Source organism: Armigeres subalbatus, chromosome 3 (genome assembly GCF_024139115.2).
Source record: "Armigeres subalbatus isolate Guangzhou_Male chromosome 3, GZ_Asu_2, whole genome shotgun sequence".
NCBI lineage: Eukaryota > Metazoa > Arthropoda > Insecta > Diptera > Culicidae > Armigeres > Armigeres subalbatus.
Genome location: NC_085141.1, coordinates 376,840,262 through 376,854,626, shown reverse-complemented (window position 1 = coordinate 376,854,626; position 14,365 = coordinate 376,840,262).

Genomic DNA, 14,365 nt, shown 5'->3' with positions numbered 1-14,365 from the left:
GTGCCCAGCCAAAAATAAATCCCTACCTCCAAACATGACATCAGCGAGCACAAAAAAATAAGCATATCCAGTAAAGAAGGTGCCAACTATATTTTATTGCACCCTCCTGGCCGTGTAGTTTTGCCTCTCGACAGCCGTCGCCTGCCAAGATGATTCAGTTCCAGACCTCCTTCGGCCGTTCGAGCGTTTTGTGGTGGGGATGAGGTAGCTCTTCAAAATTCAACGGCCGAGGTACCTCTACACCGGGTTTCGATTTTTATGGAGATGAAGGGTCCCCGGGCCCGAATAAAAAATGGGAAAACGAAAAACTAGTTGACATTTTAGTTTCGTTGTACGGCGTGGAAATCATTGGCTTTTTATGTGTTTACATTTTGGAAGTGAACCTGGGTGCAGCCGGGCGGGGACCGGGGCTTCTCGACTAAGACGGGTAGCACGCGACAGGCAAACGGTAAAAAGATGAACAGCCGGTTTCGTAGGAAACTTGTCGTAAAAATAAATGGCCATAAGCGGGAAAGTCCCTTGCCTGGAAGAGATTATTCGATTTTTTTTTCGGTGGACCCCGGGAGGAAGATAAAAAGTGGCAATCGTTGCCTTAATTATCTCAGGCAGGGAGTCGAATGATTGGTTTCATTTGTTAGGGATTTTTGAACGATTGGAAATCGAAATCCGTACGCTGTGATGCGGAATTTTAACGTCAGTAGCCGTGGATTTACGTCTTCGCAGCGAAAATCGAGATACGGGTGAACGATATTCCGCAATATAAATCCCAAACAGAAGCAGTTCTGAAGGCCTGCAAAACCCAAAAATCGATAACGATTTCTTCCCCCTTTTTATTCGCCAGTCGATCTCGACATTAACAAGGGTTAGGAAAAAGTTGCTTTCGTAAACAAAAAGAAACTCCCTCTAGAGTTTCCTTCCATCAACATCCGCCCGTCTCTGTCCGGACGAAGACGACTACGCGGTCCACCGTAGCTCAACGTGTGCGTATGAGTAATGGCTTCCTCCCGAGATAACCCTAGCTCTAGTACCTTCCACAGTTCTTCCTCGGCCCTACATGGAATCGTCTTGGGTAAGAAGGAAAAATCAAAAGTAAATGAGACTGTCCATTTGGGCACACCAACCACACACACATACATTCCAAACCAAGACCCGTCCATCCACCCTTTGCGCAAATAAAGGCTTCCCCGGATTCCCTTCTTCCATAGGCCAACCAACCACACAGCCCTGACGCACAAACCAATGTCCCTTGCGTGCTTCGAAGCAAATAATAAATCTTACCCTTTTTATTATCATCCTTAAGGTATTTTTGTTGGGGCCCGGAAACTGCGCCAGAACTGGAGCGGGCCGAAAACGAAAGTCACATTAATCACATGCTGGAAAATATTATTGATGGCCGGCCGTTTACAACCTATTTCTTCGGTCCATTTCAAAAGATGGTTGGATTCGTTGTCCCTGCTCAGTAGGCTTTGACGTTCGGGGAGAAGCTTTTCATTGCGTTGAGTACTTGGTTGAGTGGAGTAGTGGAAAAAACGGGTTGCTGTGACCGATTTGGCAATGAATTGAGGAGCAAATGCAGTTCGGAAGTGGAATGAAAAAATGTTGATGCTTCCATGAAGTGAAATTGATAATTTCTTACTTCTTTTCTTGGAAGAACTAGTACAATTAACTAACTCCAAACTGGAGTCCCTTCTTACTCTTAATAAAGATAGGTTTGATTCGACTCATCAAAGCTTGTCGCTGTCATATTACGAACAACAATATAAAAATAGTTGACTAATAGTACACAGTAAAAATAAAAGTAAGATTATTTCTGTGATCAATAAAGTGACCAGATATGTTTTGTATCAGCGTGGGACAAAAAATTGAGATCCTTGTTTACAATATTCAAAAACTTGCTTAAGGCAAAACTTCAAAGTGACTCAAGGAAGCACTACACACAATGTTATTTTTCCCTGAGACATTTTTCCTATCTTTTGTCTTTTCCTAGCTTTATCACCTCATAATTTTGGAGTGGCAAAATTCGGGTTTTTCAATAAAAATCAACTACGCTGAGCTATTTCAAGTTTCTGATGCAATTCAGTTATTTTTTTCCTAGAAAACCGACCAGTGTTGGTAGAATCATACTCGAATCTCAATCATCGATGTCTCATGTGCGAGCCAACTCGCTTGCGATTTTGCAGGGAGAGTATCACACTTGAGCCTTTCGGGCAAAATCGCATCGTTTCGCTAATTCCCAAAAAATGGTTTCGCTCCAAAAGGCATAAAAATCAATCGAGGCGTACTTGTTTTGGTTACATATGGAGGAAAGCTAATTCAATGAATAATTCAACATATATCGTAACATGCATATCTTGCAATGATGCAAATCGCGAGCAAATCATGAACGATTCTCTTGGCTATGAGTCTGATGGGATTTGACTTGCGTTTGATTTGTATCGAAAGTGAGATTTGAGAATTTAAGTTTTTATCAACACTGAAACAGACAGATTAATTATTATAATTTTTGTATAAGATTTAGTCAACAATAATCTGAGCTACCCTTGTTCACTAAAACCCCTCCCCACGACTTACCCGCTCACCAATAGTTACGACCTGAAAGATGATTAAATTATCTTTCAATACAGCCCCAAAAATCCAAAATCGGCCAAACAATAACAAAGTTATAGCAATTTCAATTTGGGGTCAATTTGACCCCAGAGCCAGAGCATTAATGATTAATCATAGATTTAATCATGATTAATGAATAATGGGTTATTTAATCATTATTCATTAATCATAATCATCCAAAAAATATGATTTAATCATTAGTCACTAATCGTCAATCATACAATTTTACATTCAATCATTAATCACTAATCATATTCATAATTGTTTTGAGTTTATTCATTAATCATCAGTACTAATACTACCTTTACTTTCTTTGAGCACACGTCTATTTCAATATGAAACTATAAATGTCAAACAACCAGCAACAAAAACTAGAAACCGATTCGGAATAGTATCGATAAACTGTTCTTTACTATAGGCGGATATCTTTTCTCAATGCAATCAATCTCCACGAGCACCTTACGAATCCACGATAAAATCCTAATTCTTATGGGCTTTCTACCATTGGGGGGACATTAAAATCTAGCTTGCGGACGTTCTACTATAGAGTTCTCACCATTTCGGCCTGTAGTAATACTATTCTTCTTGCGGGCGTCCCACCAACGCAGAATTGTGATCATTCCGATCCACAATAACACCATTCTTCTTGCGGCCGTCCCACCAACGCAGAGGAAGAATCTACTGAATGCGGGCGTCTCACCACGCTGAATTGTGATCATTCCGATCCACAGTAACACCATTCTTCTTGCGGGTGTCCCACCAACGCAGAGGAAGAATCTACTGAATGCAGGCGTCCCACCACGCTGAATTGTGATCATTCCGATCAACAATAACACCATTCTTCGTGCGGGCGTTCCACCAACGCAGGATTGTGATCATTCCGATCCACAATAACACCATTCTTCTTGCGGGCGTCCCACCAACGCAGAATTGTGATCATTCCGATCCACAATAATACCATTCTTCTTGTGGGCGTCCCACCAACGCAGAGGAAGAATTTACTGATTTCGGGCGTCCCACCACGCTAAATTGTGATCATTCCGATCCACAATAACACCATTCTTCTTGCGGGCGTTCCACCACGCAGAATTGTGGTCATTCCGATCCACAATAACACCATTTTTCTTGCGGGCGTCCCACCAACGCAGAATTGTGATCATTCCGATTCACAATAACACCATTCTTCGTGCGGGAGTCCCACCAACGCAGAGGAAGAATCTACTGAATGCGGGCGTCCCACCACGTAGAATTGTGATCATTACGATCCACAATAATATCATTCTTCTTGTGGGCGTCCCACCAACGCAGAGCAAGAATCTATTGAATGCGGGCGTCTCAACACGCAGAATTGCGATCGTTCTGATCCACAATAACACGTTTTTTCTTGCGGGCATCCCACCACGCAGAATTGCGATCATTCTGATCCACAATAACACCATTCTTCCTGCGGGCGTTCCACCAACGCTGTGGAAGAATTTTTTGAATGCGTACCACCACGCAGATTTGTGATCTTTCGAATCTACAATAACATCATTCTTCTTGCGGGCGTCTCAGCAACGCAGAGGAAGAATCTTTTGGATGCGTGCGTCCCACCACGCAGAATTAGGATTATTCCTACCAACAATAACACCATTCTTCTTGTGGGCGTCCCACCTATGCAGAGGAAGAATCTACTGAATGCGGGCGTCCCACCACGCTGAATTGTGATCATTCCGATTCACAATAACACCATTCTTCTTGCGGGCGTCCCACCAACGCAGAGGAAGGAACTACTGAACGCGGGCGTCCCACCAACGCTGAATTGTGATCATTCCGATTCACAATAACACCATTCTTCTTGCGGGCGTTGAATTGTGATCATTCCGATCCACAATAACACCATTTTTCTTGCGGGCGTCCCACCAACGCTGAATTGTGATCATTCCGATCCACAATAACACCATTTTTCTTGCGGGCGTCCCACCAACGCAGAGGAAAGAACACTTGAACGCGGTTGTCTTTTCACGCTTAACTAAAACAATAAAACTCTCTTTATTGAACTTCTCGCTGAACTAACATCCTTAAATTTTTCAACAGAAAGATCAACAACATTCAAAAAGTACTTTCACGAATTTTTGGCAACACAGGCCACCAACAAAATTCACCTAATCGAGATATTGCTTTCTAAGCACAATACATCTAATCCACGCGGAATTGCAGATATTTTATGTCACAGTATCATTCGATTTCACTACACTCAGATACAAGAAGCATTGCGATTGCATATTTTCGGTAAATTCAACTATTGCAATCAAGAAGAAAATTCTGAAAACAACAACATTGAACATAACACATAGTTTTGAAAATGGAACTTGTAAATAGTAATTTATGGAACGACTCTTTCTCATAAGTAAATTTCAAATTTTCATTCGTCTTACTGAAAATCATTCCTATACTTTTTCAACGGTACTTTCAATTTTTTCAATAATTTTATGTGTGTGTATTGATAATCATACTTTAATTTAAAAAGCTTTACTAAAACCAGTTCATATATCGCCTTGCTCCGAAGTTAATCATATTTCACCATCGCACACTTGGAGTAATCCATCAACAAACAAATCCTACTCTACTCTTCTACTACCTAGTCTACTACTCTATTTAACTAATCTAAAGAAAGCCTTACGAAAGTTACTCTGTTTTACATACCAATCAAAGAGTATGAACCATAAAATGCCAGCACATAAACGTCCCAAGCATCAGATGTTTTTCTAATGTCCAAGAACAGCACCCAAAGGCAGGGTCGGTGGATAAAATCAAAACATCAAAAATCATTGTCAGAAAATCTCCATAATAAGCTGTAAAAAAGTATTCTTCGCATAGATGTGTGCATTCTGAGCGCTGTTGAGAGAGTACACGTGAAAATAAACTCATACTATCGAGGTTTTTATCATTATCATTGTTTACAAAGCATTTCTTTGTTTTCTGTTAGAAATGTCAGTCTTGCCTGTTTGCTGCTAGATTATTCATGTCATTACATTCTAGGCATAAAATGCTGAAGAAAACATTAATAAAAAGTGAAACGTAACAAACATCATTTTGTATTCGGATCTACCGGAATGTTCAAGCAGAATCATATCAAAACAAAACCTTAAATGTAAATAATCGGGCTGCCGCTATACGACTCATAAAATATCTTATTGAACGGTATGAATTAATTTTACATTCGGCGCAATCACTTATGCAATGCGGCAAATCGAATAAATAGTTAAATTTATATATTTATAACTAATTAAAAAAACAACACAATGACAATTCCACGTGAAAAAATTGCAATGTGTGCACTGACAGGAGAGTTGCGGGTCAGTAGCAAAACATTTTGAAAATTAGAATCTCTCGAGTCCGCTGCTTCCAGCCCGAGAGCGGCATCCACACAAATAGAACCATTACTCCTTACCCTCCTTACACATGCAAAAAAGCTTCGCCGCTCCAACCTCTTTTCGGCTTCCCGTGAAGTTCGTTCAAAACTGCTAAGAACACATCTTTACACAACATGATGGGTGATTCCACAAGCAACGCCAGCACACACTCCTGGCAGGATCGCCAAATGTGCAATTCAACATTGCACATACGAATCACCCATCATGTTTACATTGCTTGCACTCGCGACTGACCTCGTGATGAAGGAGGAATTGACTGACCGCGAATGTGTCTCTTGCATGCGATGGCTGCTACGATCTGTCATGTGACTGAAGAACAGTATATTAGACTTGTTCATGTTTATAGGCCTGTCCAACGCCACACAGATTTAGTCAACAATAATCTAAGCTACTTCAATTTATCGAACTTGCTAAAACTTCAAGTGAGTTTTACTGAATAATAACGACAAGATGTAAGCTGAAATGGTTGAATGAACGTCAGAAACCAATTTCGTAGGGAATGCAATTTAGTAGCTTTCAATGAACAAAGCTGTTAGCTTAAGCTTAAGTTGTACATTTTTGTAACAATTTGAATCGTATCGGACATAAAATGTTGTTTGAATAGTATTTGATAATAATATGTATTGTGTTTAAAAAACTGATCGGCAAAATACCCCTATTAGCGACGGCGGCAACTAGTAGCAGCGATTCTATCGTTGGATCGCTACAGACAATGTTCCACTTACGCTTCCATATTAACGGCGACGGAATCGCAGTCGCCAAGCGATAGAATCGCGTCGCGTCGCTTGTGTTTGGTGGAACCTTTATGGATAATATTTTGCTTCTTCAAAACAAACGTACAGAAACACCCACACAACCACAGAGCAACTCACGAAAAAACGCTTCGCACGTGCTCCCCTATGTTTATTTTGATCCCAGCTTGATGCGATGAGAAGCGGTGTGGCGATGATGATGATGACGACGCGATAGCGCTGTGATCCACATGTGCTGCTCTCTCGAACCACTCGCATGTGAGCATTCTCAAATGTGTTCTCTCGGAGTCTCGCATTTTGCCAAAAAAAAGGGTTCACACCACACGGCCATCATCGCCTGTTAACCCATCTCGCGCCGGCAGTAGTCGTGTGTCGTCGAAGTTGATTCTGCTTTGTGCTAACATTCCCCCCGCGCGGATTGTTTACAACGGAAGCCGTTCTTCAGAGCGACGAGACGAGACCGAAACCGACAAAGACGATGACGGTGCACAGCCATCCAATTTTAAACCCGCGCACCAATCCGAGCGAATGGGTTGAGTTGAGGAGAAGATATTCAAATTTTTTGTTCAATCTCCCCGGAGCATGATGTCGGCTTTTTACATCAGTTGCGTTTGTGTGCGCGCACATGGTTGAATGCGATAAAAAAAACGGGTATGGTGAATGCATTTGCCGCCGAGAAAAAGGGGCGGAGTGACAATTTGGCGAGTTGCAATATGGTGGGATTTGAATTCATATGGAAAGGGTGAAATGGAAGGGTTATACCAATTATTTTAAATTCGCCTCAGAATTAATAAAGGGAAACCAAATCAATTGGTTCATTTAGGAAAAAGGGGTTATAAATATATGCCCGAGTGAGTTATATTCGCCATTTTGATCCACAAAAACGAGCTTTAAACATAACCGCAAGTAGACGTAGATATTGTACATATGCAATGCACGTAACGAATTAACATTTAACTTCTGAATTTATGGGGTTTGATTATAGATATTGATATTTGAAACGACAACTTCCATGCTGTGTAGAATTACAAGCAATTTAATTTATCAAAACTTCTGAAAAGAAACTAATTAAACTAATTAAATATATGATTAGAATTGCATTGTTTCTAAGGGGCTGTCCATAAACCAGGGGCTGTCTTGAGGGGGAGGGAGGGGCTTCGAAAAAGTTTACGTTAGTCTACGAAGGGGGACAGGGGGGTATACCAAAAGTCTACGTAGACGTCTTATTTTTTTATTTTTTTGAAAACAATTTATACAGCAGAGCGTTAATGAATAAAGCTTCCAATGAATGATTAAATTTGTTATGATTAAATCATGCAACTCTATGATTAAAGTTTATGATTAATGATTTATTCATTTTTGACAATGATTTATGATTATGATTAACGAATCAATTATTTTTTGACAAAAATTAATGATTATGATTAATGAATAAAACGTTTGGGAAGATCCATAAAGTACGTCACGTAAAAATCGGTGATTTTCGACCCCCCCTCCCCCCTTTGTCACACTTTTTGTATTAAACCTCTAAAATTTTTGTATGAGTCGTCACGCTGCTCGGAACCCCCCCTCCCCCCTAGGAGCGTGACGTACTTTGTGGATGGCCCCTTTGAAGTATGATCAACGATTACCGATCGTGATTCAATGTTGACACAATATGTATATGAATAATGATTAACTATCGATATGGTTAATGGTTAATGATTATGAATAATCAAATTAAATGATTTGCATAGTGATCTATAATCAAGTAAAGTTGCTACCAAGTTATGTTATTAAAGGTATAAAAACTGTATGATTATGATTAAAGATTAATGAATAAAAGCGATGTATGCAATGATTAAAATTGATGATTAATGAATAACCTCAAAACAATCCTGAATATGATTAGCGATTAAAGATGAAATGCAAAAATCTATGACCAACGATTAATGATTAATAATTGAATCGAATTTTTTGTATGATTATGATTAATGAATAATGATGAAATAACCCATTATTCATTAATCATGATTAAATCTATGATTAATCACTAATGCTCTGTTATACAGAAACTATGTGCAAAGTTCACTGTTTGATTTTGTTTAAAGATTTTCCCAGTTTCTTTTGCAAGACTTTATCAAAATAATCTAATGAATTTCACTGAAGTAATAGTCTATATGGATATTCCCAGGATTTTTTCTCTGTTGAGCAGGAAAATTCTCCTAAGTATTCTATAGAAACTTCCGAAAAAAAAATTCCACTTGGACTTTATTTAAGATTCTACTAGAATTTTCGTCGGGAACTTCTTTGGAAACTACACAAGTGATTCTTTAGAATTTTCACGGAAAATTATGTCAAACTTCAACGGGGATTCTGCGAGAAACCCTTTACTAGAGATTTTCTGGGAAGTCCCCCGGAAATTCTTCGGAATTTTCGTGAGGAATTCTTTTTATATATAAGCGAAATTCTTCGAAATGTCCATGGGAAATTCTTCGTATATTTTACGGCAATTTCTTCGGGAGTACTAATGCGAATTCTTTGGAATAATCGATGGAAAATCTTAGGAATTTCTAAAGAAACTGTTGAAAATTTCCATGAGAAATAATTTGAATTTCCCACCAAAAACTCTTTGAGCTTCCACAAAACAAATTAGCAATTTTTGTTAAAAAGCCTTTGTAATTTTCATGAAAAATTATTTGAAATTTTTACGAGAAATTCACCAAATTTTCAACTGAAAATTCTCTATAATTTCCACCGCAAATTATTCGGAAAAGTCTTTGGTATGTCTATAGCAGACCCCAGATGACGGGAAAAGTTTGACAAACTCTTCATTATTTTAGAAAAAGATTGATGTCGTGAGTACGCACCCAACATATTGAAGTAAATATTGAGGGAAATCAGCATCTAAATTTTCACGGAGAGTTCTTTGAAATATTACCGAAAAGCTTTAAAGATTATCAATCGAGATCTTCTACGAAAATTTCCACGAAAAACTTATTGGAATATAAACTTGACATTCTCGGAATTTCAACTCGAAATTTTTCGAAATTCTGAAAATTCTTCTTTACTTACTTACTTATGGATCCTGTACACCTCCGGTGGTGCAAAGGGCCGACTTGAAAGATCTCCATCCTGAGCGTTGCCCGGCTATCGCTTTAACCTGTTGCCAGGTCGACTTCTTTTATTTCTTTATTGAGGCTTCGCCGCCATGAGCCTCTGGGTCTGCCTCTGCTGCGATGTCCCGCTGGGTTCCAGTCTAATGCTTGTTTACAGATTTCGTTTCCGCGCCCTCTCGAAGAGTGTGGCCGACCCAGCCTTACTTCTGACCCCGAATTTCTGTTGCTGTCAGCCTCTGGTGACAACGACGATGGAGCTCGTTATTTGAGATCCAGTTGGGAGGCCACCAGGCTCGAATTATATACCGCAGGCATCTGTTAATGAACACCTGCAGCCGTTGAGTTCGGCTTTCTATAAATTTGAACCGGCGTGGAGAATTATAGGTCAGATGCGTGACAGATTTTAAGCAGTGGCGCGCCGATGCAAAAGTGTGGAGGTGCAGACCTCTAGGAGGAATCGAATTCACCAGAAATTAAATTAATTGACTTGGAGGTTTGGTTTCACGAGCTGTGGACAGAGGAATAAATTTGATTTCTATTTTGATTGTCCAATCACATATGATATTTTATAAAATTTGGAAAAGTCTACGTGGACTTCAAGGGGTGGGGGAGGGGTTTCGGCAAAGTCTACGAAAGTCTACAAGGGGGGAGGGGGGGTTTGAAAATGTGAAATTTCAGTCTACGTGGCTTGTGGACAGTCGCTAACTATTAAGCCCTTATTTACTCAAGCAAATGTAGGGCATTTATAAATTTCTTATTGGTCATAGTATTTGAAGATAAAAAGGTCTTGTGTTGTGGTCTTGTGGCAAAATGTGTTTTTTCAGGGGAACTGCCCCGTTTTCCATCCCATTGAACATATTATTTATCTTACCGCCAAACAAAGAAAAGCACCAATTTCGATGCTTCTTTTTGCTAACATGCGTGCTTACCGCTGAAAAAACTCAAAGGTACAGCCCAATCGGGTTATACGCAAAGGTGACGTTAAACTACGTAGCAGTCTGTAATGTATATTTTTTCTGGACCACCGATGAAAATTTAGGGCACATCCATTTTTACCCATTCTGAACCACACCTTAACTGACAAAGAAAATCTATTTTTTTTATTTCATTCCGTGATTTAGCAGGAAATACTTCTTTTTGTATGAATTTGGTTTTCAATGTATATTTGTTTTGAAAATTATGTATGCTCGAATCGTACACACTTAGTTTTTATTTCTGTAGCTCGGCAAAAATCCGCACAGCCGTGCGCCAGCAAAATTAAAAACTGATATTCCGGCAAAAATGATGTTTGTTAGCTGATTTTCGGCAAATTATTTGCTGGTTTCCAGCAATTTTGACAGAAATCTCGGCAAAAAACATGTTTGCTGGGGCACGGCTGTGCGAATCTCGGTAAAAGTTGACTATTTCGCTGAGATCCCGGTAAAAAAATTAAGTGTGTAGACATGTGTGCCGATTGAAATTTTAGCGGCGGCGTGGAAGGAAGTTCCTCCAGGAATTCTGCCGAAAGTTCCTCCGAGAATTCCTCCGGAAGATCCTCCAGGAATTCCCTCCGAAATTGCTTCAGGAATTCTTCCGGAAGTTCCTCCAGGAACTCCTCCGAAAGTTCCTCCAGGAATTCCTTCAGAAGTTTCTCGAGGAATTTCTCCGAAAGTTCATCCAGGAATTTCTCCGAAAGTACCTCCAGGAATTCCTCCAGAACTTATTCTAGGACTTCCTCCGAAACTTATTCCAGAATGTCCTCCAGGAATTCCTCCGGGAATTCTTTCGGAAGATCCTCCAGGAATTTCTTCGGGATGACCTCAAAAATTACTTAGAAAGGTCTTCAGAATGTTTTCGGCAGATTCTCCAGGAATTATTTCGGAAGTTATTCCAGGACTTCCATCGTAGGTTTCTCCATGAGTTATTTTAGAAGCTCCTCCAGCAATTCCTTTGAAAGGTCCTCAAGGAATTCCTTCCGAAGGTTATCAAGGAATTCCTTCCAAAGGTCCGCAAGGAATGCCGTCCGAAGGTCCTCAAGAAATTCCCTCCAAAGGTCCTCAAGAAATTGCTTCCTAAGGTCCTCCATGAATTCCTCAGGATATTCCTCCAAGAATTCATCTGGAAATTTCTCGATGAATCCCTCCGGAAGTTTCTCCTTGAATTATTTTGAAAGTTCCTTCAAAAATTCTTCGAAACTCCAGGAATTCCTTCTTAACAAATTCCATCCAAATTCCTCCAGCATTTCCTCAGGTAGTTTCATCAACCATTTCTTCGGAAGTTGCTCAAAGAATTGCTCCGGCAGTTTATCCAGAAAATTCTTCGGATGTTCTTTCAAGATTTGCTTTTGAAGTTCTTACAAGAATACTTTCGGAAGTCCGTCCAAAAATTCTTCCGAATGTTCCACCAAAAATAAGATGGGAACTTTCTCCAGGAATTCTTCGGAAAGATCTTCCACGAATCTTTCCCAGAATTCCTACAAAAGATCCATCAAAATTCTTCAGAAAGTTTCTTCAAGAATTTAATCGGTTCCACAAAATAATACACAAAAAAATCTAGCGTTGAACCCGAAGACACATGACTTACATCATTCTGATGTCCGTTTTGAGAATGCACGGGATTGATTAATTTTTGATAATTTTTAATAATCTAAAGATTCAATTAAATTGATAAATTGTTGGAGAGTGTCTGAGTCGATTGAAACATAAATCTTAAAAAAATCATCGAAAGATAAAGGCGCCAGTAACTTTGTTAAACTTTGTTAATTCGTTTATTCTTTATTTATTATTGCCCTAATTCCTGGACTTCAAACATTTTTCCACCTAAGTAACATTTTAAGTTTTATAACGCTCTTGAAGACCATAATTTACTCTTCAAGAGAGTTATGAAACCAGCATAAAACCAAAATGTTACTAGGGCAGCGATAGCTCCGCAAATAACTCCGTAATTTTCTCCAAAAACTAATTCAAGATTTTTTCCGGTTATTATTCAGGAATCCATTCGGAAACTTTTCTCCAAAAACTCTTGAAAATGGCTTCGAACTCTTATAAGAATTTCCTTGGGAAAATTCTACTGGAATTACCGCTGAAATTCATCCAGAAATTCCTTCAGGATTTTCTCTAGGAATGTCTTTAGAGATAACCTAGGTATTCCTTCTGCAATTCGTTTGGAAATTCCCCAGGAGTTTTCCCTAAAATTTCTCCGAAAATCTAACCTCAAAGATTCCTCCCGAAACTCCCTTTGGAATTCTCCCACATATTTCTTCTGGATCTTCTATAAAATTGTTCCCAGAAATTGCTTTGAAAATTTTCCACGGAGTTTCTCCAGAAATTCACCTACAAAATCTTCTGGAAAATACCCAACGAACTCCCACAAAAACTCGGAAATTCTCCCAAAAATTCTTCCGAGATTACGAACTCCTTCAACAAATTCCGAGCTATTCCGCCAGCCCTACATCGTTTATGGTTGCAAACGATATTACATCGGTCAAGAATACGGAAACCGATGTTATATAAATTCTGATAATTGTCTAGGTAAAAAAAAATGATATTTCTGTGTTTGAGACTTTTTAAGATATGTTTTCGGCTGAGCAACGTCTGTTGCTCAAAAGGCAACATATTAGAACGAATGACGCGTTCAGGATGATCAACTTCATCGTTCCCTGAAAATAAAATCGAATATCCATTCTTCATTTTAGGACCCAATTCTTCTGGATCCCCCTTTAATTTCCGCAGCAATTTCTCTTGAAATTTCCCAGGAATATTACCAGGAATTCTTCCAAAAATTCTGCTAGAAAATCATCTGAAAACTCCTCCAGCAATTTCTTCGGAAATTTTCCCCATAAAGCCGACAAAAATTCCGTTAAGAATTTCTTCAGGAGTTCATGAAGAAATTTCCGAAGGACTTCCAGAAGGAATTTCCGATATTTGTCAAAGAATCCGAGAATCCATTCAGTAGTTTCTACGCGCTCACCAGCAGCTAACGATAGTTGCGCGCAAGGCCCATTCGTATGTATAGGTTAAACCAAGATGAATATACCACCAGGTGTTCCAATCTGCCAAATTCATCTATCTTTCGCTGCAATCTACTCTGACACTCATGGATCGCCTTTATCAATGGTTGCTTGCAGTGTTGTAAAATGTCATTTGCATTCGTTTGTATAATTTTCCCAGAACTGTTTTCAGAAGACATTGCTGTAAATATGTGATCTGGGGCGTGGGAGGCAAAATGTCATTCAAATGACATTATGTCAAATGGCAGTTCTCACTCTCCAGCCTCGGGTGTTATATTTAGAGCAATGTACCCCTGGACAAAAATATAGCTCTAGTCAGGCGTTATGAGTACATCTAAAATGGAATAAATTTGGCTTCTGAAGAAAGTTATGATTTAGTCAAATGACATACTTGATACTTGATACTTGATGGGCTACAGCTCTTTGTTGAACTTCTCCACTGGACTCGATCCTGGGCCAATCGCTTCCAGTCGCCCTGAACATTGAGTGCCCTCAGGTAATCTT